The sequence below is a fragment of the Macrotis lagotis genome, chromosome X (genome assembly GCF_037893015.1).
Source record: "Macrotis lagotis isolate mMagLag1 chromosome X, bilby.v1.9.chrom.fasta, whole genome shotgun sequence".
Taxonomy (NCBI): Eukaryota; Metazoa; Chordata; class Mammalia; order Peramelemorphia; family Peramelidae; genus Macrotis; species Macrotis lagotis.
Window position 1 is genome coordinate 76,352,757 of NC_133666.1, and position 27,088 is coordinate 76,379,844.

Consider the following 27,088-nt stretch of genomic DNA (forward strand, 5'->3'; position numbering starts at 1 on the left):
AGACTTAAGTGACTTGCCCAAGGATACACAGCTAGTAAGTGTCAAGTTTCTGAGTCAAACCCAGATCCTCCTGATTTCAGGGCTGGTGCTCTATCTACTGCAATACCTAACTGCCTCTATTAAGACAGGTTATAAGAAATAGTCATTTTTGAAGAAGACCCTTTCCTATTATTAGGTCAGCAATAGGCCTATCCAATCATGGGATACCACATCCCTGATTCTGACTCTGCATGTTCCCCAACAACAGCCCTTCAGACCCAACTTACCTCCTTCCTAAATTGAAAACTATATTAAGTTTTGTCCTTTAGTTCCTTTGGGAAGGTTCTTACTGTGAGGGTGAGCCTCCCTTGTTGGCAAATGATGCTATTAGGTCCAGGTTTAGGTTTGTTGAGGCACTGACAATTTAAAAAAATTTTTTTAAATTTTATTTATTTAAGGCAATGGGGTTACGTGACTTGCCCAAGGTCACACAGCTAGGCAATTATTAAGTGTCTGAGGCCAAATTTGAACTCAGGTCCTCCTGACTCCAGGGCCAGTGCTCTAGCCACTGCATCACTTAGCTGTCCCTCCCCCCTGGTTTTTTAATTTTAATTTCATTTTTTTCCAGTTACATGTAAAGAAAGTTTTTAACATGCATTTGATGCATGATTTTGAGTTCCCTATTATTCTACATCCTTCCCTTTCCTCCCCCCTCCCTAGGATAGAAAATAATCTGATATATATATATATATATATATATATATATATATATACACACACACACACACACACACACACACACACACACACACACACACACAATCTTGTTACATATATTTCCATATTAGTCATATTGTGAAAGAAGAATCAGAACAAAAGGGAAAAACTATTAGAAAAATAAAACATTTTTAACAAGTAAAAATAGTATGCTTGGTTTGCATTCAGAATCCATAGTTCTTTCTCTGAATGTGGATGGCATCTTTTAGAATTGTCCTTGGTTATTAAATTGCTGAGAGGAGCTAAGTCTATCACAGTTGATCATCACACAATGTTCCTGTTAATGTGTATGATGTTCTGCTGGTTCTGCTCACTTCTCTCAGAATCAGTTCATACAAGTCTTTCCAGGTTTTTCTGAAATCTGCTTGCTCATGATTTCTTTTTTTAAATTAATATTTTGTTTTCCAATTATATACAATAGTAGTTTCTACCCATCATTTTCTGTAAAGTTTTGAATTTTACAATCTTTCCTCCACCCTCCCTTCCCACCCCCATCCCCCCACCACAGAAAGCAGTCTGGTAATCTTTACATTGTTTCCATGTTTTACATTGATTAAAATTGAATGTGCTGGGAGAGAAGACATATCCTTGAAGAGACAACAGAATATTAGAGATAGCAAAATTATGTAGTACATAAGATACTTTTTCAATAAAAAATTGAAAAATAGACTTTGATCTTTATTTAAACTCCACAGTTCTTTCTCTGGATACAGATGGCATTCTCCATCGCAGAGAGCCCCAAATTGTCTCTGATTGTTGCACTGATGGAATGAGTGAGTCCATCAGGGTTGATCATCACCCCCATGTTGCTGTTACGGTGTACAATATTCTGGTTTCTGCTCATCTTGCTCATCATCAGTTCATGCAAGTTTTTCCAGGCTTCTCTGAATTCCCTCCCTTTTGCTTTCTAATAGAACAATAATGTTCTATAACACACATATACCACAGTTTGTTGAGCCATTCTCCAAATGATGAACATTCACTCAATTTCCAATTCTTTGCCACTAAAGAGCTGCTGTGAATATTTTTGTACATGTGATGTTTTTACCCTTTTGCATGATCTCTTCAGGATATAGAACCTGTAATGGTATTGCTGGATCAAAGGGTAGGCACATTTTTATTGTCTTTTGAGCATAATACCAGATTGCTCACCAGAAAGGTTGGATGAGTTCGCAGCTCCACCAACAATGTATTATTGGCCCAGATTTCCCACATCCCTTCCAATATTGAACATTGTCCTTTCTGGTCATATTGGCCAATCTGATAGGTGTGAGATGGTACCTCAGCCTGCTCATAATTTCTAACAAAACAATAGCACTCCATTACATTTGCATACTACAATTTGTTTAGCCATTCTCCAGTGGATAGGCATCCAATTCTCTGACACCACAAAGAGAGATGCTATAAATATTTTTGTACATTGTAAGACTTTTCCTCTTTTTTATGATCTATTTATGATACAAACCCAGTAGTGGTATTACTGGATCAAAGGATATGCAGTTTTATTGTTCTTTGGGTATAATTCCAAATTGTTCTCCAGAAAGGTTGAATCAGTCCACAACTCCACCAAGAGTGCATTAGTGTTCCCACATCCCCTCCAACACTGATCATTGTCCTTTTTTTGGTACATTGGCTAATCTGATAGGTGTGAGGTGGTACCTCAGAGTTGTTTTTATTTTTTATTTATTTAAGGCAATGGGGTTAAATGACTTGCCCAAGGTCACACAGCTAGATAATTACTAAGTGTCTTAGGCCAGATTTGAACTCCAATCCTCCTGATTCCAGGGCCAATGCTCTATCCACTGTGTCACCTAGCTGCCCACTCAGAGTTGTGTTAATTTGCATTTCTCTAATGAATGATTTCGAGCATTTTCATATGAATATAGCTTTGATTTCTTCATCTGAAAACTGCCTGTTTCTATGCTTTGTCCATTTATCAGCTGGTGAATGATTTGTATTTTTATAAATTTGACTCAGTTTTCTATATATTCTAGAAATAAGACCCTTATCAGAAATGCTAGCTGTAAAAATTGTTTCCCTGTTTTCTGCATTATTTCTAACCTTGGTTGCATTGATTTGTGCAAAAATTTTAATTTAATGTCAAAATTATCCATTTTTCATTTTATAATGTTCTCTATCTCTTATTTAGTCATAAACTCCTCCCTTTTCCATGGATCTGACAGGTAAACTATTCCTTGTTCTCCTAAGTGCCTTATGGTATCACCCTTTATGACTGAATCTTGTACCCATATCAAGCTTGTCATGGTATAGGGTATGAGATGTGGGTCTATGCCTAGTTTCCCAGCAGTTTTTGTCAAAGTGAGTTATTCCAGAAGCTGGAGTCTTTGAGTTTCTCTACTCTAGTTATTCACTGCTGTTTCTTTTGTACCTAATCTGATCCACTGATCCACTTCTCTATGTCTTAGCCAGTACCAGACAGTTTTGATGACTGCTACTTTAAAATATAGTTTTAGATCTGTTACAGTTAAACCACATTCCTTTGCATTTTTTTAAAAATTCATTCCCTTGATATCTTTGACCTTTTTGTTTTTTCAGATAAATTTTGTTACTATTTTTTCTAGCTCTATAAAACAATTTTTCGTAGTTTGATTGGTATGACACTGAATAAGTAATTTAATTTAGGTAGAATTATCATTTTTATTATATTAGCTCAGCCTATCCATGAGCAATTGATATTTTTTAGGTCTGACTTTAATTGTGTGAAAGGTGTTTTGTAACAGTATTCATATAGTTTCTGGGTTTTTCTTGACAGTAGACTACCATATTGTTTATAGTTACTTTAAATGGAATTTCTTTTTCTCTCTTACTGCTGGACTTTGTTGGTAATATATAGTAATGCTGATGATTATGTGAGTTTATTTTATATCCTGTGACTTTGCTAAAGTTGTTACTTATTTCAAGTAGTTATTTAGTTGATTTTCTAGGATTCTCTAAGTATACCATCATATCGTCTGCAAAAAAGTGAGTTTTCTTTCCTCTTTGCCTATTCTAATGCCTTCATTTTTTTCCTCTTTTATTGCTAAAGCTAATATTTCTAATACAAAATTGAATAATAATGGTGATAATGGAAGTACTTGTTTCACCCCCAATCTTATAGGGAATGCTTCTAGCATCTCCCCATCATATATAATACTTGCTGATGGTTTTAGATAGATACTTCTTTTCATTTTAAGAAAGGACCATTCATTCCTATGCTCTCTAGTGTTTTTAATAATATTAAAAAAGACTATGCCATCAGGGAGGTGATGCCAAGACAAGCACATGAATTGGATTTAAGTGAGGGGGCCTGTGCTAAGTCACCAGGGTGAAAAGACTTATCAACAGTTATCCAGTTAGTGTTAAGTGTCTGAAGCTGGATTTGAACTCCCATCCTCCTGACTCCAAGGCCAGTGCTCTATCCACTATGTATTAACTCACATGATATCAAGTTCTTCTTCCAAAATGAAGGACAAACATCCTCATTATCATTATCATTATCATCATCATCATCATCATAATCAGTGTTTTTAATAGGAATGGGTGCTGTATTTTGTCAAAAGTTTTTTCAACCTCTATTGAGATAATCATATGATTTCTGTTAGTTTTGTTATTGATATAGACAATTATGCTGATTGCTTTCCTAATATTGAATCAACTCTGCATTCCTGGTTTAATTCCTACCTGATCATAGTGTATTATCCTAGAGATAATTTGCCTTAATCGCTTTGCTAATAATTTATTTAAAAATTTTGGATCAATATTCATTAGGGAAATTGGTCAATAATTTTTTTCTGTTTTTTTACTCTTCCTGTTTAGGTATCAGCACCACATTGGTATCATAGAAGGAATTTGGTAGAATCCCTTCTTCACCTATTTTTTTTTCGAATAGTTCATATAGAATGTAAATTAATTGCTCTTTAAATGTTTGGTAGAATTCACTTGGAAATCCATCTAGCCTGGAGATTTTTTCCTTAGGGAGTTTATTGATGGCTTGTTCAATTTCCTTTTCTGAAATGGGGTTATTTAAATATCTTATTTCCTCTTATGTTAATCTGGGCAATTTACATTTTTGTAAATATTCATCCATTTCATTTAGACAGTTGGGCAAAATAGTTCCAAATTATTGCTTTAATTCCCTCCTCATTGGTGGGAATTCATCCTTTTCATTTTTGATACTAGTAATTTGGTTTTCTTCTTTCTTTTTTTTAAAAATCAAATTAACCAAAAGTTTATCTCTTTCATTGTTTTTTCATAAAAATCAACTCTTAGTTTTATTTATTAGTTCAATAACTTTCCAGTTTTAAAATATATTAATATTTCCTTTGATTTTCAGAATTCCTAATCTGGTATTTAACTGAGGATGTTTAACTTGTTCTTTTTCTAGCTTTTTTAGATGCATGCCCAATCCATTAATCCTCTTTATTTTATTTATGTAAACATTTAAAGATATAAAATTTTCCCTTATAATTGCTTTGGTTGTATCTCACAAGGTTTGGTATGTTGTCTCAATATTGTCATTATCTTGAATGAAATTATTGATTATTTGATTTGTTGTCAATTATTTAGTTTCCAATTAATTTTTAGTCTTTCCTTCCATGGCCCTTTATTACATGTAATTTTTATTGCATCATGATCTGAAAATGATGCATTTAATTATTTTACCTTTATACATTTGATGGTGAGGTTTTTATGCCCTAAAACATGAAATCTGCCTCAGCCTTGTTGAATGTCTGAGATCATTCTGGTTTCCCTGTTTGATGATCTACTGACTAGTTGGGCCTTCAGATAGAGAAGAGTATTCTTAAAAGCTAAGTACCAGTATAACTTGGTTGCATATGCTTTCTGTGTTAGGGCAAAGTAAACCTGTTGGCTAAACGTTCAATGATTTGTGAGGGTCTTATTTTGTCCTAATATCAAACCTCAACTGAGAGGATGCCTCCAACAGGAGATGAGATGAGATGTGGTGAGATGAGAAGATGAGATAGCCTCATGGCTCACATCATGGTGGAGTTAGGGGAAGAGCCCTAAAAATACAGAGGAGGGTTGGAAGGACACTGAATGGCATCAATTCCTATTATCAGAGCATTCCTGAGCATGCTCCTGTTGAGACCAGAGGAGAGAAAACTTGGGGGAAGAGGAGAAGGAAAAGGAGGAGGGTTCAGGCCTTCTTCACCCAGAAGCTGTGGTGGAAAATGGAAACCTGAAGTGACCCTGGAATAATGGTTTCTGAGGCCATGACCTAATGAAGCCAATGCTTTCTAACCTGGAGGGAATCTCTGAGGACCTATTTTTATAGGATCAATTAGCAACTTCAGAGGGTGAATGTTCTTTGTCCCTCTTTAGGCTGATACTCGAATTGCCAGAGGTAACTCAGTGTTTGGGAAACTCTGAAAGAAAGTGTGGGAAAGACTGACTACCAAACTGAAGGGCTATAGAGCCACTGTGCTGACCTCATCGCTGTATCAGTGAAACCTGGACAATCTACCAGCACCAGGAAACTGAATCACTTCAATTTAAATTAACTGTCTTAAGAAGATTCTGAAGACTCCCTGGCAGGAGAAGATACCAGATAGAGAAGTCCTTTCTTCAGCTAAACTGCCAAGCATTCAAACATCATTACAGAGAGTGTAACTATGATGGACTGGCCATGGTGTTCGAATACTAAACATATGCTTGCCAAAAAACTATATTACGGACAACTCACACAGGGCAAGGGCTCACAGGTGGATCAGAAAAAACAATACAGGGACACCTAAAGGTCACTCTTAAGAACTTTGGATCTGATGGTGTAGCATGGGAGAAACTGGCAGAGGATCACTCAGCATGGCATGCCCTCTTCAGAGAAGGTGCTGAGCTCTATGAGCAAGGCAGACTAGAAGCAGCTCAAAAAAACCCCATGAGATTCATAAGTTTACAGTACCCACCCCAGGTGTTCACATGGATTGTTTGTACCAGACCAGAGGTAGAGTATTCTGAGCTTGAAATGATCTGATCAGCCACAGTTAGATACACTCTAACTTTTCTCTAACTTAGTGATGTCATTTTGGTCTTCTTTGATAACGAAGGACAAGAACCAACCAGGTGGTTCAGGTGGAGAATGACTTCCACCTTGCCCTGTAAAGATGAATTTCCTTTGCCCATGGGAATCTGCAATTCGTACAGAAAATGGATTCAATAGATTGAAATTATTGAACAATTGGTGAAGTTTGAGATTAGAATACTTGTGGTTTGGGCAAATTTTGCTGTCTGTGCACAATGGGAATGGGAGGAGAAGTTAAAGCCTTCTGTGCTAATTGAGAAGAAGAGAATAATACATCCTGAAGAGGGAATTTGGAGTGTGGGTGCTGAAACATGGAACTGATAAGAAAGCATAGAGAGGGCTAACACCCATGTGTAGCATGAATTTATCATTGTGTGGCTTGAAAGGAGGAAGAATGTATATTGCTAGCTTTTTCCCCCTACCCCCTTTTCCAAGGAGACTAATTCCTTTCAGGAGAGAAAGCAGGAAGTTGGGGTCAAAGGCTGACCACTCTGTTCTATTCCAAGAGATGTCATGGGCTAGAAATGTATTTATCTACTCTCTTAAATATTGTTTGTCTAGGGGATGTGGTTTTCAGATTCAAGTTAAGTTCTGATCACTTTTTCATTAATTAAGGAAATATCATTAATTAAGGAAAATCTTAACATCCAGGGCTCTCCATGGCATTGTGGATGCTAGCTCTACAATGAACACACACATAGCAATTAGCCAAGAAACCCATTTATTCAAACCATACCCAAAAAATTAATAGAAAAGGAAATCAGAAAAAGTATACATAGCAAAATACAGAGTGAAGTTCTCTCATTGGGAATGAGGTAACTCAGTTCAACAGAGAGGGAGGCCCAGTCCCCTCAATGGAAGTTCCCCAAAGTCTCCAGTATATTTAACTATGGAAACTGCACACCTTTCTCCCATCATCTTCTTCCCAGAATCTTTTCCTTCAAGCAACCTGAACTGGAGTGGGTATCTTCCATCTTCTCTCTCAAAGCTGGAAGCAGAAGTACCCAAATCCCTGAAGAGACCCCTCTAGTTTGAAGAGGACTAAAGAGTTCTCTTTCCCACTCTCACCAACTTTGCTCCATTCCTCAAACAGATACAGGGCATTGACTTCCACCAATGAGGAGAGGCCCAGATCAATGTCTTTGGAGACTAGTATTATAAAAGCAATCAATAAAAGCCATTGAGAGTTCTCATAAAACTGTATAGGGAAATTCAGCCTCAGGTCACTAGGGGCAATTTGGTCACAGAAAAATTGGAACCATCCTTTAAAATACCTGCCCTGCAACAAAAATGTGCATCCCCTTTGACCCAGCAATACCACTACTGGGTCTATACCCTGAAGAGATGATGAAAAAGGGTAAAAACATCACTTGTACAAAAATATTCATAGCAGCCCTCTTTGTGGTGGCAAAAATTGGAAATTAGGTGAATGTCCTTCAATTGGGGAATGGCTTAGCAAACTGTGGTCTGTGTGTGTGATGGAACACTCTTGTTCTATTAGAAGCCAGGAGGGATGGGAATTCAGGGAAGCCTGAAGGGATTTGCATGAACTGATGCTGAGTGAGATGAGCAAAACCAGAAAAACATTGTATACCCTAACAGCAACATGGGGGCGATGATCAACCTGGATGGACTCACTCATTCCATTAGTGCAACAATCAGGGACCATTTGGGGCTGTCTGCAATGGAGAATACCATCTGTATCCAGAGAAAAAACTGTGGAGTTTGAACAAAGACCAAGGACTATTAACTTTAATTTAGAAAAAAATCTGATATCTTATTGTCAGATCTTGTCTCTTATACTTTATGTTTCTTTCTTAAGGATATGATTTCTCTCTCATCACACTCAATTTGAATCAATGTACACCATGGAAACTATGTGAAGAGTGGCAAATTGCCTTCTGTTGGGGGTGGGGGAGGGAGGTAAGATTAGGGGAAAAACAGTAAAATTCAAAATAAATAAAATCTTTAAGTACAAAAAAAAATAGCTGTCCTGTTTGAATCATTTAGGAGAGACTGGACAAAACAATCCATGGAGGAAACACTCAACATCTTTGCAGACTCTTTCAGCAATCTCTAAGCATGTTACTGTGTGCAGGCCCAAATGGAAATTCTTAGAATTACTCAAACCATCTCATGTAATTAAAACCATATAATAGCTGGTCCTTGAGAGAGTTAAAGATATTTCTTCTGTACTGATAGAGATGAAGGAAGCTGGAGTAATTCATTATACCTGATCACCTTACAACAAATTATATTACTTTTGAGGAAGAAGGATGGCATCTGGTAACTTACAGTGGGCTACACTGTAGCTCAAAAAGTCATCATATCTGATCTAGTCAATGTTGAAGACAAGGTACTTCAGGCCCAGGGTGAATCTAACCTATCAAACTTGCCTGTGCTTTTTTTCTATTTCTATAATGGCTGAGATATATCAGGAACAGTTTCCTTTCACTTGGGAAGGAGTTCAATGTCTGTTAGGGCTAGCTGAAGTATCCTTCATATGGCCAGACACATTTATAAACTAGGTACTTTGTGCCAGACGCTGTGCTGAGCCCTTCCTGAGGGCACTGAGGGACACTGGGGACAAATGAGGTCTTGGAGGCAGAGGCACTAGAGTAGATGGTGGCCTAGAGAAGGGCCAAGAAATGGGAAGTCAACCCTATGAAAATCTAGGATCCTGCATATTTCTTCAAGTTTGGGAGAATAGAATGGGTGGGGACAATCTAGAGAATTTGAGCACAGCTTAGAATAAGCTTCTGGCCCTTGTTTCTCTGATCTAAGAAGGAAGCCTTGAGACTTATTGGACATCCCCACCTGGTCATCCTGATGGCCTCCATTGACAGAGCCATCCTTGAGTCTACTTTTGAGTGGAGCCCAGAACAGGCTACAGCTCTAGAAGACTTAAAGCAGCCTGTCCAGCTGCTTGGGTTCTTATGACCCTGCAAGGCCCATGTTTCTGGAGGTCTCTGTCCATAATGACCATAATGATTGAGTGGAACCTTTGGCAGGCACCAGGGAGAAGCCAAAATAACCCATTTTCTGGTCTGAATTATATGTTCAATAGAACAGCCACATCCTCTACCACTTGTCTCTTACTGGATCCTAGTTGCTGTTGAATGGATGACACTGAATCATATAATCACACTTTGTTCAGAGTTTCCAAGTGCTCTAGGGCCTGCAGAGCACAAGACTGGATAAGCGGAAGCTCTCCCTTTGGAGGTAAAGCCTAATGGAAGAATTTTTCTGATGCCTCCCACTGCATATAGTTGATTTTGAGAGTACCAATCAGAGACATCCAAAACTAAATGAACAGTTTGGAGTGGTTACAAAAAGAGCAGAAGTTGGGGAATGGATCTAGTGTCAATTTGGATAGCTAGGTGGTGATACCATGCTGTGCTGGTTACAGGACCCTACCATTTCCCTAATTATAGAAAAGGTTGCCCTTCTTAATTCAAGTGGATCTCAACCCATCCCCAGCTAGCAAAATGGTACTCTTCCCATCTTAGAAAAAGGAGTTGACCCTTAATGAGCAGATGCATCACTGTGGATCTAACTTTTGGCTTTCATCTGAATGACTTGTCAGAAGCCAGATGTGGGACAAATAAATGCTACTCTAGAAAGAGGAAGTGCTCTCTTATCCAGTGATTTCTTGGAGATCTACCTGATTAAAATGAATTATTCTGATTAAAATGGATTATTTTTAGATACACTTCTGCCTGACCATCTCCAGATCTTTCTTATTCTTTCCCCAGAACAGGGTTGCCTTGATCCCAAGGTCCTTGCACCCTCAGGGGACAGCATATCCCCTGAGAAGTAGCTCACATCCCCCTCAACTGGCAGGCTCACTTTCCTCTGAGATAGTTCAGGCTTGGGGAACAAAGGGGTGGTAATGTTGAGGATTTCTTTATAATAACATAGGGGAAATGAAACTGTTGCTATAGCACTCTGGCAGGCATTTATTTATGTGGAAGAAAGACCACTTTGAGTCACTAGATGAGGGTGAGGGAGCATTTCTATTTAGCACATCCCCTCCACAGATTTTCTATCATTCCCTTAATAGGACTCTTAGGGAGGGGGAGGTTTTGGCAGGTGGGAACATTGATTGAGATAGCTTTTGGATCAACTTAGAGCAATGTAAGTGACTGATGACCTCTTGGCCGTTTTACTACAGGAAGAATTGCTGTCCTTCCAGAAGTTTCCATGCTGAGGCCCTAATGTTACTGCTCATCACTACCTCATATCAGGTGAAGATTTCAAACATCCTGAAGTTGTTACCATCTGACATGCAGCTGCATAGGTGCATTAACATCCATTTGTATTAGGAGGCACACCAAGATTTTAAAAAATGTGGTATCAGTCACCACTGCACAGACCAGACTATAAGACTTGAGACAGTCTGAGGGGTGGGGAGAGAGGGAAGAAAAAGATGAAGATTATTGGGTTTTGTTCTTCCCATATTTTTATTTTGTTTGTGTTTTGTTTTGGTTATTTTTATTTTTCCCCTTTTCTCTTCTTTGCCCCCTTAGTACTGCTTGGCTATGATGACCATCTAGTAAAATCCCTTTAAGTATTTATATATAAATTTATTAATATTTCCAAATACATGTAAAGATAGCTTTCAACATTCATTTTTTTGCTAAGATTTTGAGTTCCACATTTTTCTCTCTTCTCTTCCCTCCCTGTTTCCCTTGGCAGGGAATAATCTTATAAGCATTTAAATAGTAGAAAGTCCTCTAGAAAATATGTAGGATTAGTCACCCAAGAGGTAGAATATGACAGGAAAAAGCTGCCCCCTGGAACCTGATTGGCCTCAGTTCTCTCCATGTAACTTTCTTCTTCACTGCCCACTCTCAGCTAACTTAAGGTAGGTTCAAGATAAATCTGTTCCTGGGACTTGATTGGCCTAGGCTTATCCAAAGCATTTTCCTGGTCATCTAAGAACCTAAAAGTCTCTGCATTGTGGGATGTGTGCCTGTTACAGTTGATGAATATCTAAGACCACTTTAGTAACATACTTTAAAGATCTACTGATTAGATATATTTCCAAATGGAGTCGAGACAGTATCCAGAGAAGCCAAGGGCCATAGCATCCTTGTTGCATTTCTTGCTGTGCTGGGATAGAGTAAACCTTTTTTGTTAAATGTTAAATGAAGTTCAATCTCCTCATTTTGTCCCAATAAGAACTAAGGTGCTGGTGTTAAAGCTAAAGTTCCACCGGAGCCATACCTAAATTTTGTCATAGAGATTTTTCCCAAAGCTATGCTCTGGAATCCTAAGATAAGAAGCTAGAGAGAGAAACTAGATCTCATCTCTTTGTCCTAAAACTCCTACAGGAAGGAATCAATTCAAGGGAGTCCAGATCAGGAACCCCAGGGTATTCACTGTCATCTCTACTAGTCCAGCAGAGATGACACCTTTCTCTAGCTGAGATTATAGTTTGAGAGGAGTGATTATTATGGCAATTAAGGGGCATCAAAATCCACTTTCAGGAGTGAGACTTCATACTTCCAAGTCTTTATTGGTTGGATAAGAAGGTCTAAGTGCTAGTAGGTTTGCAGGGACTGAAAGATTGAGACAATGAGATGTAAAAAGGAAAGCCTCAACTTTAGAAATTAGAGTGGAAGGCTTTTATACCTGAATTGCATATGAAGTGGCCAGAAAGACAATGACTGTCTCCAGAGTATAGACTACTCATAGTAGGTCCCTAGTCACTCAAGAACAAGGATTCTCAAAGAAGTGAGGGGGTGGGGGTGGGGGAAAGAATCACTCCCAAGTAAAAGAAGAAGCTGAGAGAAAAAGGTTTTGAACCAAGAATTTGAAGGTAGGAAGGTAAGCTTCTCTTTTTTCTGAACTGGAGCTGACAAACAGCTCCTGAACTCAGACTCTAAGGGGGTTAAAGGGTAGAAACTTCTGTTCATCCTAAACTTAGGGCAATTGTCCTAGGAGAAAAATCTCTATAAAACTTCAGCTAAAAGGAGTATAACACTTCACCTGACTAGGACAACATATCAACTAGCTGAACCAATGACAGATGGTTGAAAGACCTGGGCCACACACAGTTTTCCTACACATGTTCTTCACTACCATTATGTTTTTGGTTTGTTCCTTCTCTTGCTACCTCCTGGACTCTAGGCATATTTGTGGGAATGTGTCCCTGAGGTTGTGGGAAATTGTTTGTAAATACTGTTCTTGCTGTGACAGCTGTGACAGGGAGGAGAAAACATATGGGGGTGAATTATATCAATTAGATTGTGACCCTAGTCAATGATTAGCATGAAGCGTCAGGAACAAAGCATTTTGACATTAGTTCAGGTAGTTGATATGGTATCCTAGTCAGCTGAAGTGTTATGCTCTTTTTAGTTGAAGTTTTATGGAGATTTTTTCTGCTAGGACAACTACCCTAAGATTAGGATGGACAGAATTCAGAGGGTTACCATGAGAAGTTTGAAGAGGGTGAAACACTTTGGAATATCCACTTCAATGATTAGGTTAGTGAATTGAATAGACGTATAAAGGGATTGCCTTAATGTCTTAGATTAGTTTAGATTTACTAACATAGATTTGTAGTAGACATAATCAGCAAATTTATGATTTTACCATGTTGGGGTTCCATGTGAATTTAAGAGAAGGCAATGGATGCTGGAAGTAGTACAAAGTTGGGACTTAGCAAGGCATACTTAGAATTAGGATAAAGTAGAAAGGAACAGCAAGATGGTGAAGTGAATAAAGTACTGGCCTTGGAATCAGGAGGACTGCAGTTCAAATGTAGCCTCTGACACGTATTAGCTGTGTGACCTTGGGCAAGTCACTTAGCTCTGATTGCCTGGAATCCAGTTGTCCTGATTCATATCTGGCCTGTCTCCAGTTGCCCCTGGATGCAGATGGCTCTGGAGGAGAAAGTGAGAAAGTGAAGTTGGTGACTTAACAGTGCACCCCCTCAGTCTAATCCAATTCATGTGTTTTGTCATGGCATCCTAGTAGTCTTCTTCGAAAATGAAAGACAAAAAAAACCATAAGGCAGAAAGGGACTTGAGTACAGAGGTGAGGGTAGAGTAGAAGTAATTCCCTGAGGAGTCAGAATAGGGAAGGGAGAGTGAGGGTGACTGATGTCCTCGGAAATGGTGGAGGAGTGGAGCTCACAGAATGAAGAAGGGTTAGGCTAAGCATTTATGAGCCACCTGATTTGTATTAAGAGTTCCAGATGGCAAGAAAGGCAAAAGGCAATTCCTGTTCTTAAGGGCAGGCAATGATGAATGTATATGATAAGGGAGGGGGAGGGGAGGTACTTTAGCATTAAGGAGGATAAGAAAAGGTTTCTTTTAGAAGGTGGGACTTTAAAGGGAGAGGTGGAATGACATTAGACCAGGAGCAGTGAAAAGACTTGAAGTGTTCATGGTCATAGAGGTTGAACATTTATGATAATGGAAAGCCCCAAGGGTCTGTGTGTATCTCTGAGTGTGAAGTCAGGTGGTCTGGAGGAAGAGGGAAGTAAATTGGAGAAAAGGGCTAGATTGCTGGAGGGATATGTGAGAAAGTCTCCTAGGAGCGGGGGAGAAGTAAAGATTTGGAGTTCAATCCCCTTCTCCCAGGTGACTAGGCAAGTGGCTGTGAACTAGAAATCCCAGAATTCCACTGGGCTCTCAAAGGCGCAGCAGCCCGAGAATCTCTAGGGGTAGCAGTCTTAGTCTCTGTAGCCTAGTCTATAGGCCAGGCTCGGCCTCCGAGGCCAAGGCCTCCTCGAGCAAGAAAAACGACCTGTAAAGAGTGGGAAACAGGGCTCCAGGCTTCGGAGTTATTTCAGGAGACGGCCAATTTCCCCCTGGTACTCGCATTTGGGTTCGACCTCAGCGTTTTGGGGTCTTCTACAGGGTACGATCTTGAGGTTTGAAATCTCGGAATATCAATGCATCAAATGTCAGTTGGCTGGCCGAAGTGCTTCTGGGGCTGCAGGATCCTGGCTCGCCCTCTTAGCGCCAGCCCCGCCCATTGCTGGGCCCTAGCACTTGCCTGTTCCCAGACCTACAGTGTCTCGGGACAGTCAGAAACAGCCCTTCGCCCCTCCCTTTCAGCATTTACAGTCCTGAAGTTTTAGGGCCCCAGACCTAGAATTAAGAAAACCTGAGTTTGGGGTGGCTAGGTGGCGCAGTGGATAGAGTACCGGCCCTGGAGTCAGGAGAACCTGAGTTCAAATTTGGACTCAGACACAATAATGATCTAGCAGTGTGGCCTTGGGCAAGTCACTTAACCCTGTTGCGTAGCAAAACCTAAAAAACAAAAACAAAACTGAGTTTAAATGGGGCCTCAGATCCTTACTAGGGGAAAATCACTTCACCCTGTTTGCTTTCAGTTTCCCCATTTGCAAAATAAGCTGAAGGCCACGGCAAACCACTGCACTATCTCTGCCAAGAAAATGGCCGATGAGCTAACTGAACAACAGGATCCTGTGTAGAAAATAAGGCCCCCTAACTCTAAGGTCCTGGGTTTATCCGACCTCAGAAGGGTTAGTAATCAGTATTGCCCTTCTCCTCTACCGAAGGGCAGACACAGCGCTGTGCTCTCGAGGTTTGAAATCTTGTCACTACACATCCCAGAATGCCAGACTTGTCAAAGCTATACTGCTGGGCCTGCATGACTCAGCGACGGCCAGAAGGCGCCCTGTCGTTGTCTGTGACCTCGTTTAAATGGCTAGGGAGAACCCGAGAACTAGACATGGGCATGTTATTGGGTAGGAGGTTTCCCCGAGAGTAGGGTGCCTCGTGAGGAGCCCAATCAGCAGCTCATCATCGCCCCTCCCCGTAGGTGTTAAGCATCGGCCTTTGCTTCCTGCGATTGGCTTCCTAAGGGTGCCGGGTAAGAACGCGATGCCTGAAATCTCAGAGCAGAACTGCTCGCATGCCAGGGGTGGGAACACAGCGGGGCACCTTTCCAAGCCCCGTCCCCTTTCCAAGCCCCGCTGTGTTCCTGCCCCTGGCCTCCCGAATTTCCAGGATTTTCCAGAATGCGCCCTTTTGGGGGCCCAAAGCCTGCCTGAGGGAAGGTTACCGGGTGCAGCAGAGCTGGGGGCTAAAGATCAGATTAGCCGGAACGATAAATCCCAGAATGCCAGTGAGCTCCCAGAACTAATCCGGATTCACTTTGTAAGGGCCTCACAATAGCCATAATCTTTGGCCCTTCTTTCGGCCCTGGTAACTTCCCCTATAGATCTCCCCAAGGAGACTCGTTCAAGGACAGGAATCAGGATATAGGTACTGCAGGTTCCTGCACCTACGGCGCCTCGCGAGGGTCCATCGACAGCCACTCGCTCCTCCTTCCGCGGGAGTTACGTTCAACCACGAAACTTTACTGCCCCCTACCAGAGGGACTCGAATCGCAGAACTACAACTCCCAGAAGAGGCCGGTACAATTATCCTAGAACGCGCCCTGTCTCTAGGCTCTGCTCAGGGCTGAGGCAGGGGTCGGGAGCTAAGATGCCGCAGACAGAAAAGCGGATATTATCGGATCGAAGACACTGGGCCCCGACACCCACGGCTTCCGAGGCCCCGCGAGGGCCGTCATCAGTGGGTCACTCCTCCTCCCACCCCTGCCTCGGCCACATTTGCATCCAGGAGATTTGCAGCCCCCCCATAGAAAAGCAGCTGGAGCAACTCAAAAACTGAGAACTACATCTCCCAGAATGCCAGCGTCAGTCTGCAGGATTCTTGGAAACTCTAGAAGTCCCCCTTTCAGCGTCTGTACCCTCGCTGCACAGAACGGGCCACAGTTTGGGCCGCTCACAATAGGAAACATTATCAAGCACAAAAAACACACTCCGGAACTACAAGCCCCAAAATGCCCATCGGCGCTCGAGGCCAAGCTCGGTTCCTCGATCAGGACTCCCGGCATCTCCAGAACTCGCCCTGCCAGACTGTGTAAGCTCGCTTCAGTTCTGGGGCCGAGACCTAGAGCGAAATTTCTGTAGACCAGGATAGGGCACAGTATCCGATAGGAGAAACAAATTCCTCGGATTTATAGTTTCCTGGGCCTACGGCAGCTCAAGAGGCTCAAATCAGTCGTTCACCACCCCTCCCCCAGGCTATTGAAATTCATCCATGGAGCTTTGCTGCCCTCTATTGAAGACAGGTGTGAGAAACTCAAATCTCGGAACTACATTTCCCAGAAACCTTAGAGTGCTTTCATAACCATTCCGGATTCATTCTCTTGGGCCCGCACGATTCTAGTGAGTTCTCCAACCCGTCCTTTAGGCGTTTGTAAACTCGCTTCAGGAAAGGGGCCGCAGCTGGGGCTAGTGCAAGGTCCCAAAAGCCCTCAGGCCGGAATAAAAGATAGTGTCCAAATTCGGCACTACAACTCCCAGAATGCTAGTCGGTTCTCGAGGCCAAGCTCCTTTGAGTCCCAGAGCCCAGACGAGTCTGGCTTCTCCAGAGCCCTGTCCGGCTCTGTAACCGCCCTTTCACTCCAGAGGCAGAGCCCAGGGGTTCTCGGATAAGCATTTTCCTAGGGCTCCGGCGCCTCACACTGACTTGGAGGATTCATTAAATTGACCTCGGGGCCTCAATTTAGGAGGTTTCACTCGTGCCTGACTCTTCCAGACCTCGATGAGGATTTTTCTTGAGATTCTGGAAGGGTTGGCCATTTCCTTCTCCAGCTCATTTGACAGATGAGGAAAATGAGGCAAAGACGGTGAACTGAGACTAAAGAAGTGACCCAGACTCTCCCAGCTAATGTGTCTGAGGCCGGATTTGAATCTAGGTCTTCCAGACTCCAGGCCCACTGCTCTAACCACTCGACAGCTAGTTTGCCCTTAAACAATACACACTTCCATCAGTTCCTTAACCTCAGGTGGACAGCATTGTCCTTTCCAAGTCCTTTGCAGGTGGTATTGAAGCAGTGGAACTCTACACAGAAGGAAATATTTCCCCCCTTTTTCGTATTAAGAGATAAATGTAATCCCTTCCTTTCTGCTTATGGTTCCTTACAAGCAAACGCCTATAAGGAAGGAATGTCCCTAACAGACACTGTTAAAAGAATTCATCTTTGGAAACTGTGAAAACAATGATCCTTATGTTAACTCTGTATTACTCTGCTATCTAATCCCATCTAAATTAGTCTGTTATCTCACCAGATTCTCCTAGTTATACATCCTACAATCCTTCAGACTACCCTTAATTTAAAAACTTTAAGTTAATGTAAGTGAGACTAAATGGATGGTGTTTGGCTTCCACAGAATGTAAGAGGAGACACACATATGTATTACAAAGCTTGGGGTCTGCCTGTGATTGTGCCTAGGTGCCCCTATGTGAGTGTAAGACAAAACAATTGACCCCAACCTGATCAGGCCTGAGATTGGGGCACACCTGCTCCCCATCTATGGTCAGTGTCTTTTACAACTATTATACTATTCACTCCCCTGTGCTCATTAGCATAATGACCAGAGTGGGAAAAACATGTTGTTAGAGCTGGCTATCTATTATAATTTAACCTCAATCAATTCCTGGCACGAAGGGAAGGAACAAGCTTTCAAGATGCATATAGTTGTAAATTTGCTGCCTTTTCTTGCTAGGAGACATGGCCTTCCTCTGCAGAGCAGTGTATTAACAAAAGCTATTTTAATCACTCTGTACTAGTATGTATGGTTACAAGCCATTTATAAGTCTATAATGCTTGGCTCTTGCAGACAAACACAAAAATACAGTAACATATCATGCATTAAGCCACTTCTTAAGTAACTCCTCCCTGTACACTTCCTATAAGAGTTCTGCACACCTTCTTCCCCTTGCTGATTTTGGCTGACTTTACCTAATCAGTCCCACTATTTACTTACAACTACAACTGTAACTTTTTTGCAGGGCGTTGTTGGTAATATATAAAATAATGCCGATAATTTGTGGGGGTATATTTTATATCCTGTGACTTGGATAAGATTAGTAATTGTTTCAACTAAGTTTCTATTTGAATCTACACGTTTCCAAGTACACCATGATATCACATGCAAAAGAGATAATTTTATTTCCTGACTGCCCATTTTTATTCCTGCAATTGAATTTTCTTCTCTTATTACTATTGCTAGTGTTTCTAGTACAATAATGGATAAGAATGGTCCTAATGGACATCCTTGTTTCACTCCTGATATTATTGGTAAGGTTTCCAGCTTATCTACATTACAGATAATGCTTCCTGATAATTTTAGGTAGTTGCTTCTTATTTTAAGGAATGATCCATTTATACTTATGCTTTAAAATGTCTTTAAAGGGAATGAGTGCTGTATTTAGCCCAAAGCTTTTTCTGCATCTACTGATACAATCATATAATTTTTCTTGATTTTCTTGATATATTGAATCAACCCTGCATTTCTGATATAAATCCCAATTAGTCACAATGTATAATCTTTGTGATATATTGCTGAAGTCTCCTAGTTTATATTATATTTAGGATTTTCATGCTGATGTGTTTTAGGGAAATCAGTCTATAATTTTCTTTCTCTGTTTTTGCTCTTCCTAGTTTACATATCAGCACCATATTTGTTTCACAGAAATTTCATAGGATATCTTCTTTGCCTATTATTCCAAATAATTTATTTTATATAGGAGTTAATTGATCTTTAAATGTTTGGTACAATTCACTTGTAAATTCATCTGATCCTGATTTTTTTCTTAGGAAACTAATTATGGTCAATTTCTTTTTCAAAAATACTTTAGATACTTTATTTCCTGTTCTATTAATCTGAACAGTTTATATTTTTATAAATATTCTTCCATTTCATTTAGATTATTAAATTTATTGCCATATATTTGGGCAAAGTAACACCTAATAATTGCTTTAATTTCATCTTCATTAGTGGTATATTCACCTTTTTCATTTTTGATACTACTACTGATTTGTTTTATTTTTGTGATCTTATTAATCAGTGATTTATCTATTCTTTGTTTTTTTCCATAAAACTAGCTGTTGATTTTATTTATGAATTCTATGGTTTTTTAAACATTCAACTTTCTTAATCTTACATATAATTTTTCAAGATTTCCTATAACCTATAATCAGATTACTCATTGTAATAGGAGAAGGAGAAGGAAGGGAGGAAGGTAGAAAAATGTGGACCTTAAAAAATCTTACAAAATTGAATGAATGAATATTGAAAACTATCTTTGCATGTAATTAGAAAAAATAAACTAAAATAATATTCAAAAAATTGCAAGATTTCCAATTCGGTGATTAATTGGAGATTTAAAATTTGTTCTTTTTCTATTTTTTGGTAGTTGCATGCCCAATTTATTGATTTTTTCTCTTTCTCTATTTTTATTGATATAAGCATTTAAACATATACATTTTCTTTTATTACCACTTTTGCTGCATAAGTTTTGGTATGTTGTCTCATTATTATCATTCTCTTTAATGAGATTATTTATTCTTTTTATGATTTGTGCTTTGATATACTTATTGTCTAAGAATAAGTTATTTAGTTTCCAAATAATTTTCAATTTGTTCCCATGTTCCTTTATAAAATGTAATTTTTATTAAATCCTGACCTGAAAAGGACAAAATTTAATATTTCTGCTTTTTCTGCATTTATAGACATGGTTTTTATGACCTAATTTATGATAAATTTTTGTAAAGATGCCATTACTACTGAGGGAAAAAAATATATATATATATATTCTTTCCTATTCCCATTTAGTTCTCTCTAAATATCTATCATATATAGCTTATTTAAATTCTATTTACCTCCCTGATTTCTTTCTTATTTTTTGGTTAAATTTATCTAGTTCTTAGAGGGGAAAGTTTAAATACCCACTATTATGCTATCTATTTCTGCTGGTGATTCATTTAGCTTTTCCTTTCTAAATCTGGATGCTAAAGCATTTGGTGTATATATGTTTAATATGGATAGCACTTCAGTATCTATGGTACCATTTAACATAGTTTCCCTGCTTATCTATTTTAGTTAAATCTATTTTATATTTAACTTTGCCTGAGAGTATAATTGCTACCCCTGCTTTTTTACATCAGCTAAAGCTTCATAAATTCTACTCCAGTCCTCTGTTTTTACCCTATATGTATCCCACATGTTAAAAATTATTTCTTTTTAAAAACATATTGTTGGGGGCGGCTAGGTGACACAGTGGATAGAGCACCAGCACCAGAGTCAGTAGTACCTGAGTTCAAATCCAGCCTCAGACACTTAATAATGACCTAGCTGTGTGGCCTTGGGCAAGCCACTTAACCCCCTTGCAAAAACCTAAAAAACCAACCAAACAAAAAAAAAAATATTGTTGGATTCTGGTTTGTGATCCATTCTGCTATCCATTTCCATTTTACAGGTGAGTTCATCCCATTCACATTCAAAGTTATAGTTACTAGTTGTTTATTTCCTCAGAGAAATTTCATGTTTTCTTCTAGTTTTTCATTCTTTTGATTCTGTTTTTATTTCTTGATTTCTTATGATATCATTAGCTTTCCCTTGTCCAATTCTTTTTGTTTTGGCAAGGCAATGGCTTTAAGTGGCTTGCCCAAGGCCACACAGCTAGGTCATCATTAAGTGTTGGACACTAGATTTGAACTCAGGTTCTCCTGACTCCAGGGCTGGTGCTCTATCCGCTGCGCCACCTAGCTGCCCCGTCCCTTGCCCAATTCTAATCTTTAAGAGGTTATTTTCTTCAGGAATTTTTGGACTTCTGTTTCCAAATGACTTTCTTTTCCAGTTTTTCCTCAACCTCTCATTTTATTTTATTTTATTTTATTTTTAGGTTTTTGCAAGGCAATCGGGTTAAGTGGATTGCCCAAGGCCACACAGCTAGGTAATTATCAAGTGTCTGAGACTGGATTTGAACCCAGGTACTCCTGACTCCAGGGCTGGTGCTTTATCCACTGCACCACCTAGCTGCCCCCCTCTCATTTGATTTTACAAATTCTTTTAAAGGTCTTCTAGGGATTTTGGGGGGCTTGTGACTATTTTGCATTTTTTTAAAGCTTCACAAGTAGCTCTTTTAACCTTATTGTTTTCTTCTGAGTCTGAACCTCGATTTTCTCTATCATCATAGATATCTATGGTCAGATGATTTTTCTATTGTTTACTCATTTTTATGGCTTATTTCTTGGATGTTACCTACTCTTAGGGTGTGGGAAATAATGCCTCAGGCTTCATGTATTTTGTAAATAGCTCTAACTAGGCATCTCTGCCTTCTAATGTGCTATGATCCCAAGCTAGGAGCTGCTCTTACAACTTATGCCTTGGTTTAGGTGTGACCTCAGATACTTCTCTCCTTCATTGAGTCAAGATCAGGCTCTTTCCATCTGGCAATACTGTGACTGCAAACGCTCTCTTTCCCTCTGTCTCAGCAATGTACCACAGCAACTTACCACTGATTTCTGTTCTCCTGTAACCACAATGTCATTTCCCCTTTCTTCCCTGGAACTGAATACAGGTACCCCACTCTCCCAAAAGCACTGCTATCCATCCTCTCCATTCCAGAACTATGAGGAGGGCCCTCCACTCCTCTATGGCTTTACTTATTAGCATGTACTTGCTCCTTCTAATCTACAGTCACAGCCTGTACTGACTGTGTTTTGTCAACGACTTGGGCCCTGAGTCTATTGTCAGGAAAGGGTCTCCTGCAATCTTTCCCTGATCAGTTACCAACACAGCTTGCTGTTTGTTGATGTGGGGATCTTCATTTTGATCCCCAGATAACCACTCCATATGTCAGATCCTTCCTAACACCCTCCAAGGTTGTCTTATTCTAAACATTACTTTCCCCCAATTTTTTATTATTTCTGCTGCCCTAAAATTCAATTTGGGGGCATTGCTTTAAATTATTTGGAGGGGAGTTTGGAAGCACCGGATATTTTCTTGACTTCTTTGTTCTGTGATCTTCCCACAGTCCTCCTTAAACAAGGCAGACTCTGGCTTGGCAGACAGAGAGAACAAAGCAGTTCTGGACTAATTTCATTAACTCTGACAAGGCCTTGTCGGTGGTAAGTGAAGTGAATCAGAAAATATCACCTGTTCTGTATCCAAGCAAAATAATAATGTACCCCAAAACTAAACAATAATTTAACCTTTCCCACAGGATTCGTATTGCCCTGAACTGATGGGCTTATTCAGATAAAACCACTCAAACCCTGAAAATGATTATTTTGTGATATACATTCCCCTTCCTTCTCACTTATGATTTATGCAAATATTCTCTGCCTTAACTTCAGCAAAGTGGAGTTAAATCTATATTTTCTAATCTGTTCCTTGCAATAAAAATAATTAATTAATCTGCTACTTGATTACTGAAACTTTTGTATCTGGCCTGCTCTGTTTCACACAGTCAAATTAGAGACTGCTCAGTAAAAATTATATTAACACTATTAAGAGGTTCATTTATTCAGTTGCTTAGGATATACAATTGACCACAAATAGGAAATTTTTTTTTCTTGTATCCTATCATAGTAACTCAGTTGTTTCAGTATATATCTATTAATTAATAGATTTGGTATTGCAATAACAAAAACTTGCACAGTTTATTTGCCCTGATTATAGAAATTTCCTATGAAAGGAAAAAGATGGATATAATGTAGTGTGGAAGACCATACAGATGTATTATCCCATATCTGAAAAAGTTACCAAGATACCAAAGAAAGAGGAGTACATTAACATACTAGTAAATAGGTTTTATTTAGGGGGAGCTTATGTATAGGCCAAACCTGGGTGGTGGCAGGACAGTCAGGCCAGGTCAGATATTATCAAGAACAGAACAAAGAAAGCTTAGTGCCAAGAGATGGTCCTTGGTCGCATGGATTGGGTACATAAAAATTTTACCGTTGGAGTTGTTTTATTATTTATATTAACCATGATGCTAGGTCATGTTCTTAGGCTCTTATTCCCACCATACAACAGGAGAATATCAATATTATTCCTTCAAAAACACAAATTTATGTGACAGAAGTCATAACAAAGGAAAAAGCTCCCTTGGTTTTGTTTGATCCCAGACAAGAATCATAGTTAACAATCCCATGATAAAGATTCACATGATTTGCAGGGTATCAGTCAGGCTCAGAATCAACCAAGGGGTAAAATTTTTTGTTCAGAAAGGAAATAGTTCAATGAAAAACTGAGTCAAGAGAATCCTACCTTTGCTTACATAAGGTCATCCTCTCAGCTTTTCCCAGGAACAGACATCTACCTGTAGCAATTCTCAGACTGCATGGATTTTAGGCAGCTCATGGCATCATCCTTGAATGGTGAACTGTTGTCTTCATGACAATTCAATCATACCTGTAGTCAAAACACAGAACAAAGTCAAATCATAATCCCAAGACATTCTACCTCAAATAGCAAAATTTCACTAATCATAGCTTAGGACTAGGCTATCACTAATGTTCTCATATTTCAATAACAGGTAACAATGAGAACATAGAACATTTGTCTTATCCAGTTATAAATTAAGAATAACCACATCCTAGAGTTTCATGCATACAGTGAATATATGAAATTGACTGAAAATCCCCAAGAAATGTTGGTACATAATGAACAGATATCTGCATTGCATATTAACCCCTAAGTCAAAATTGAAACCTTTGAATCTGAAGTGTACTGTTAATGAGTTGTCTAAAAGATGTAACTTCAACACATATTATTTATTAATAGGTAAAATTTCATAATTCTCATAAATGACAGCCAAATATTGTCAGATAAATTTACCTCATTTTGTAACAGCATTTCTGATTCATGTTTCACAAATTTCATAGTACAAGAAACCTAGAAGTGTAACAATGATAAAATGTTATTGAATCATAAAAAATGACATGAACCTTTTTACTAGACAAAGAATATAAATTCATTTGAATGCATTTTCCAATCCTCTTAAATAGAAAATCATCATATATCTATTTGGCATTCTATACTAATCAAATTCCAAACCCAGTATAGAGTAATTAGACTTACTGAAGATAATAGCAAATATTTCTATAGTGTCTATCATGTATCAGACACTACATCAAGCACTTTGCAATTTATTTCATTTGTTCCATGTAACAATCATGAGAGGTAGGTGTTATCAGCATCCCATTTTACATATTAGGAAACTGAAGAACAATGGTCCCACAGATAATAAATTTCTGAAACTAGATGTATCCTTAAGTTTTCCTGATAATGCAATTTCCAAGCATTTTTTTCTAATGTCAAATATTAAATGAACGTTAAGTACATTCTGATTTAGCACAAGTATTGTAATACAACACATCTCATTTAAAGTAAGATTAAATTATAATTTATTTCTATAACAAATCAGTAAAAACAAATCTGCATTTACGATTACTAGTGGTACTCAATATAATTTCATGCTGCAAATTTACTTGTAAGAATTTCCATTTGTTGGGGCGGCTAGGTGGTGCAGTGGATAGAGCACCAGCCCTGGAGTCAGGAGTACCTGAGTTCAAATCCGGCCTCAGACACTTAATAATTACCTCGCTGTGTGGCCTTGGGCAAGCCACTTAACCCCATTTGCCTTAAAAAAAAAAAACAAAAAAAACCAAAAAAAAAAGAATTTCCATTTGTTAGATGATGCAAATTTATGTCATTATAGGCAGTTAGGTGGTCTAGTGGGTAGAACCCTAGACTTGGAATCTGATTCTATGTGACTCTGGGCAAGTCATTTTATCCTGTTTGTCTCGGTTTCCTCATCTATAAAATGAGCTGAAGAAGGCCAATGGCTAGCCACTCCAGTTATTTTGACAAGTAAACCCCAAAATTGGTCAGAAAGAGTAGGACGTGACTAAAATGAATTAACAACAAATAACTTTAAAAAATACTGTCTGAAATTGCTAAAAGGCATTTCCCTAAAAAGTTCTCAAATCTTCATCTCCAAAGAATCAAAACCTTGTCCAATCTCTTTTCAAAACTCTAAATCCTTTACTAAACTATAAATTTGTGAGTTTTACAGTAAAGCTATTGTATGCTATTTCCAGATTTTAGTGTCTAATTAGTTTATAATGCTATAGATTTTTTTTTACCAACCAGGAGAAAAAAAAAGAGAAAAGGGAGAAAAAAAATCCTTTTTTTTTTTTTTAAATCTGGCTTTATGTCTGCAACCTCCAACTTGGTCAGAGTTGTGAAGGTAGAGAGAAAGAATGTCTTGAAGTTTTTGTTCCTTATCTGTCACTGAAAGTCTAATCAGAAGTCAGGGAGAATAAATCCCTCTTTCATTCCACATGGCTGTTGATTGGGGTAGGGAGGTTAAATAATTCGTCTGATGTCTCTGTCAGAGGTCTCCTCTTGCTGGGGGTTTCCTGCAAAATCTATTGAAAAGCCCATCCTATCCACAGCAAAAATTTGCCTCATTTCTTAAACCCTTTTCTCCAGTCCCTTTCCTTTGAGGGTGTCCAGGTCCTCGAGGGATAATGACAATTAGGGTACTTTGAGTTTCCAAGACCCTCTCCAGAGCCCCAATAACCCCATTTGCCTAGTCTATTGACATCTTTAGAAGGTTTTTTTCACATTTGCTCCTGACTGATAATAATCCAAGGCCCCATCTTTTGTGTGGTCAAATTTACCTCCCACAAGTTTCCAGCCAGGGCTTCCTAGTCTCAACCTTTGGCAGGTGCTTAAGAGAAGTCAGGAAGAGGCTTGGCCCTGTAGAGGCCACCGGAGCAGTGCTGGTATTGCCCTTGCAAATGAGGCCCATGTTTGGAGGCATCTTGTCTTCTTGTCTTCTTCCATAAATGATAAAGAATACCGTTTTGGGACCTAGTTTTCCTTTTCCTTCCCAACTTGAGGGAGTGCCATTCTCCGGTCAGTTCCCAGCTGCTTGTCTGCTGGATGGGCGGGAGGCCTCGTGCCACCTGTGGGAGTCAGCACAATTCCCCGAGGAGAGCCACCCAAGGGAAGGGCCTGGCCCACTGGCGTCCCCCAAATTGTAAGGAAAACATTGGGTAAGACGCCACCCTAGCGAAGGAGGTAAAAGCACAGGGGCTTTTTGGGACAAGGCTGCAATGATGTCAAAGAGGCCGCTGCTCTTGCTGGGCAACTATGATGACAAGGCCTTGAAAATGGCAGGCTTCTAAGGGGTAGGGGGCGTCATTACCCGCCCCCACTTCGGAAAAGGATTCCTGGAACAACCCCAAAGTTTTAAACAAGTTTTAGCATGGAGTCACCTGACTGGGCGGTGTACTGGGGGAGCCCTAGAACTTGCCCTGGCAGCTGTGAGCCCGAGGCTGGAGACCAAGCTCCGCAGACCTTGGCAGGGGATGGCATCAAAAACAGGGCCCAAGGTCGCAAGGTTTCCTGGGTGTACGGCAGCCCGTGAGGGC

General features: G+C 39.5%; 1 long non-coding RNA gene across 2 annotated transcripts; it reads right to left on the reverse strand.

Moving 5' to 3' along the window:
• Window positions 1-1,281: 1,281 nt before the first annotated feature.
• On the reverse strand, window positions 1,282-27,043 carry LOC141497025 (uncharacterized). 2 transcript variants are annotated; one of them, XR_012471215.1, is made up of 4 exons: window positions 26,333-27,043; window positions 24,483-24,539; window positions 15,842-24,056; window positions 1,282-13,686 (listed from the first exon to the last, which is right to left on the reverse strand). It is a non-coding gene; the product is annotated as an uncharacterized LOC141497025 (long non-coding RNA). The 2 variants fall into 2 exon arrangements; XR_012471214.1 differs by having other exon boundaries at window positions 1,282-24,056.
• Between the last annotated feature and the right edge of the window lie 45 nt (window positions 27,044-27,088).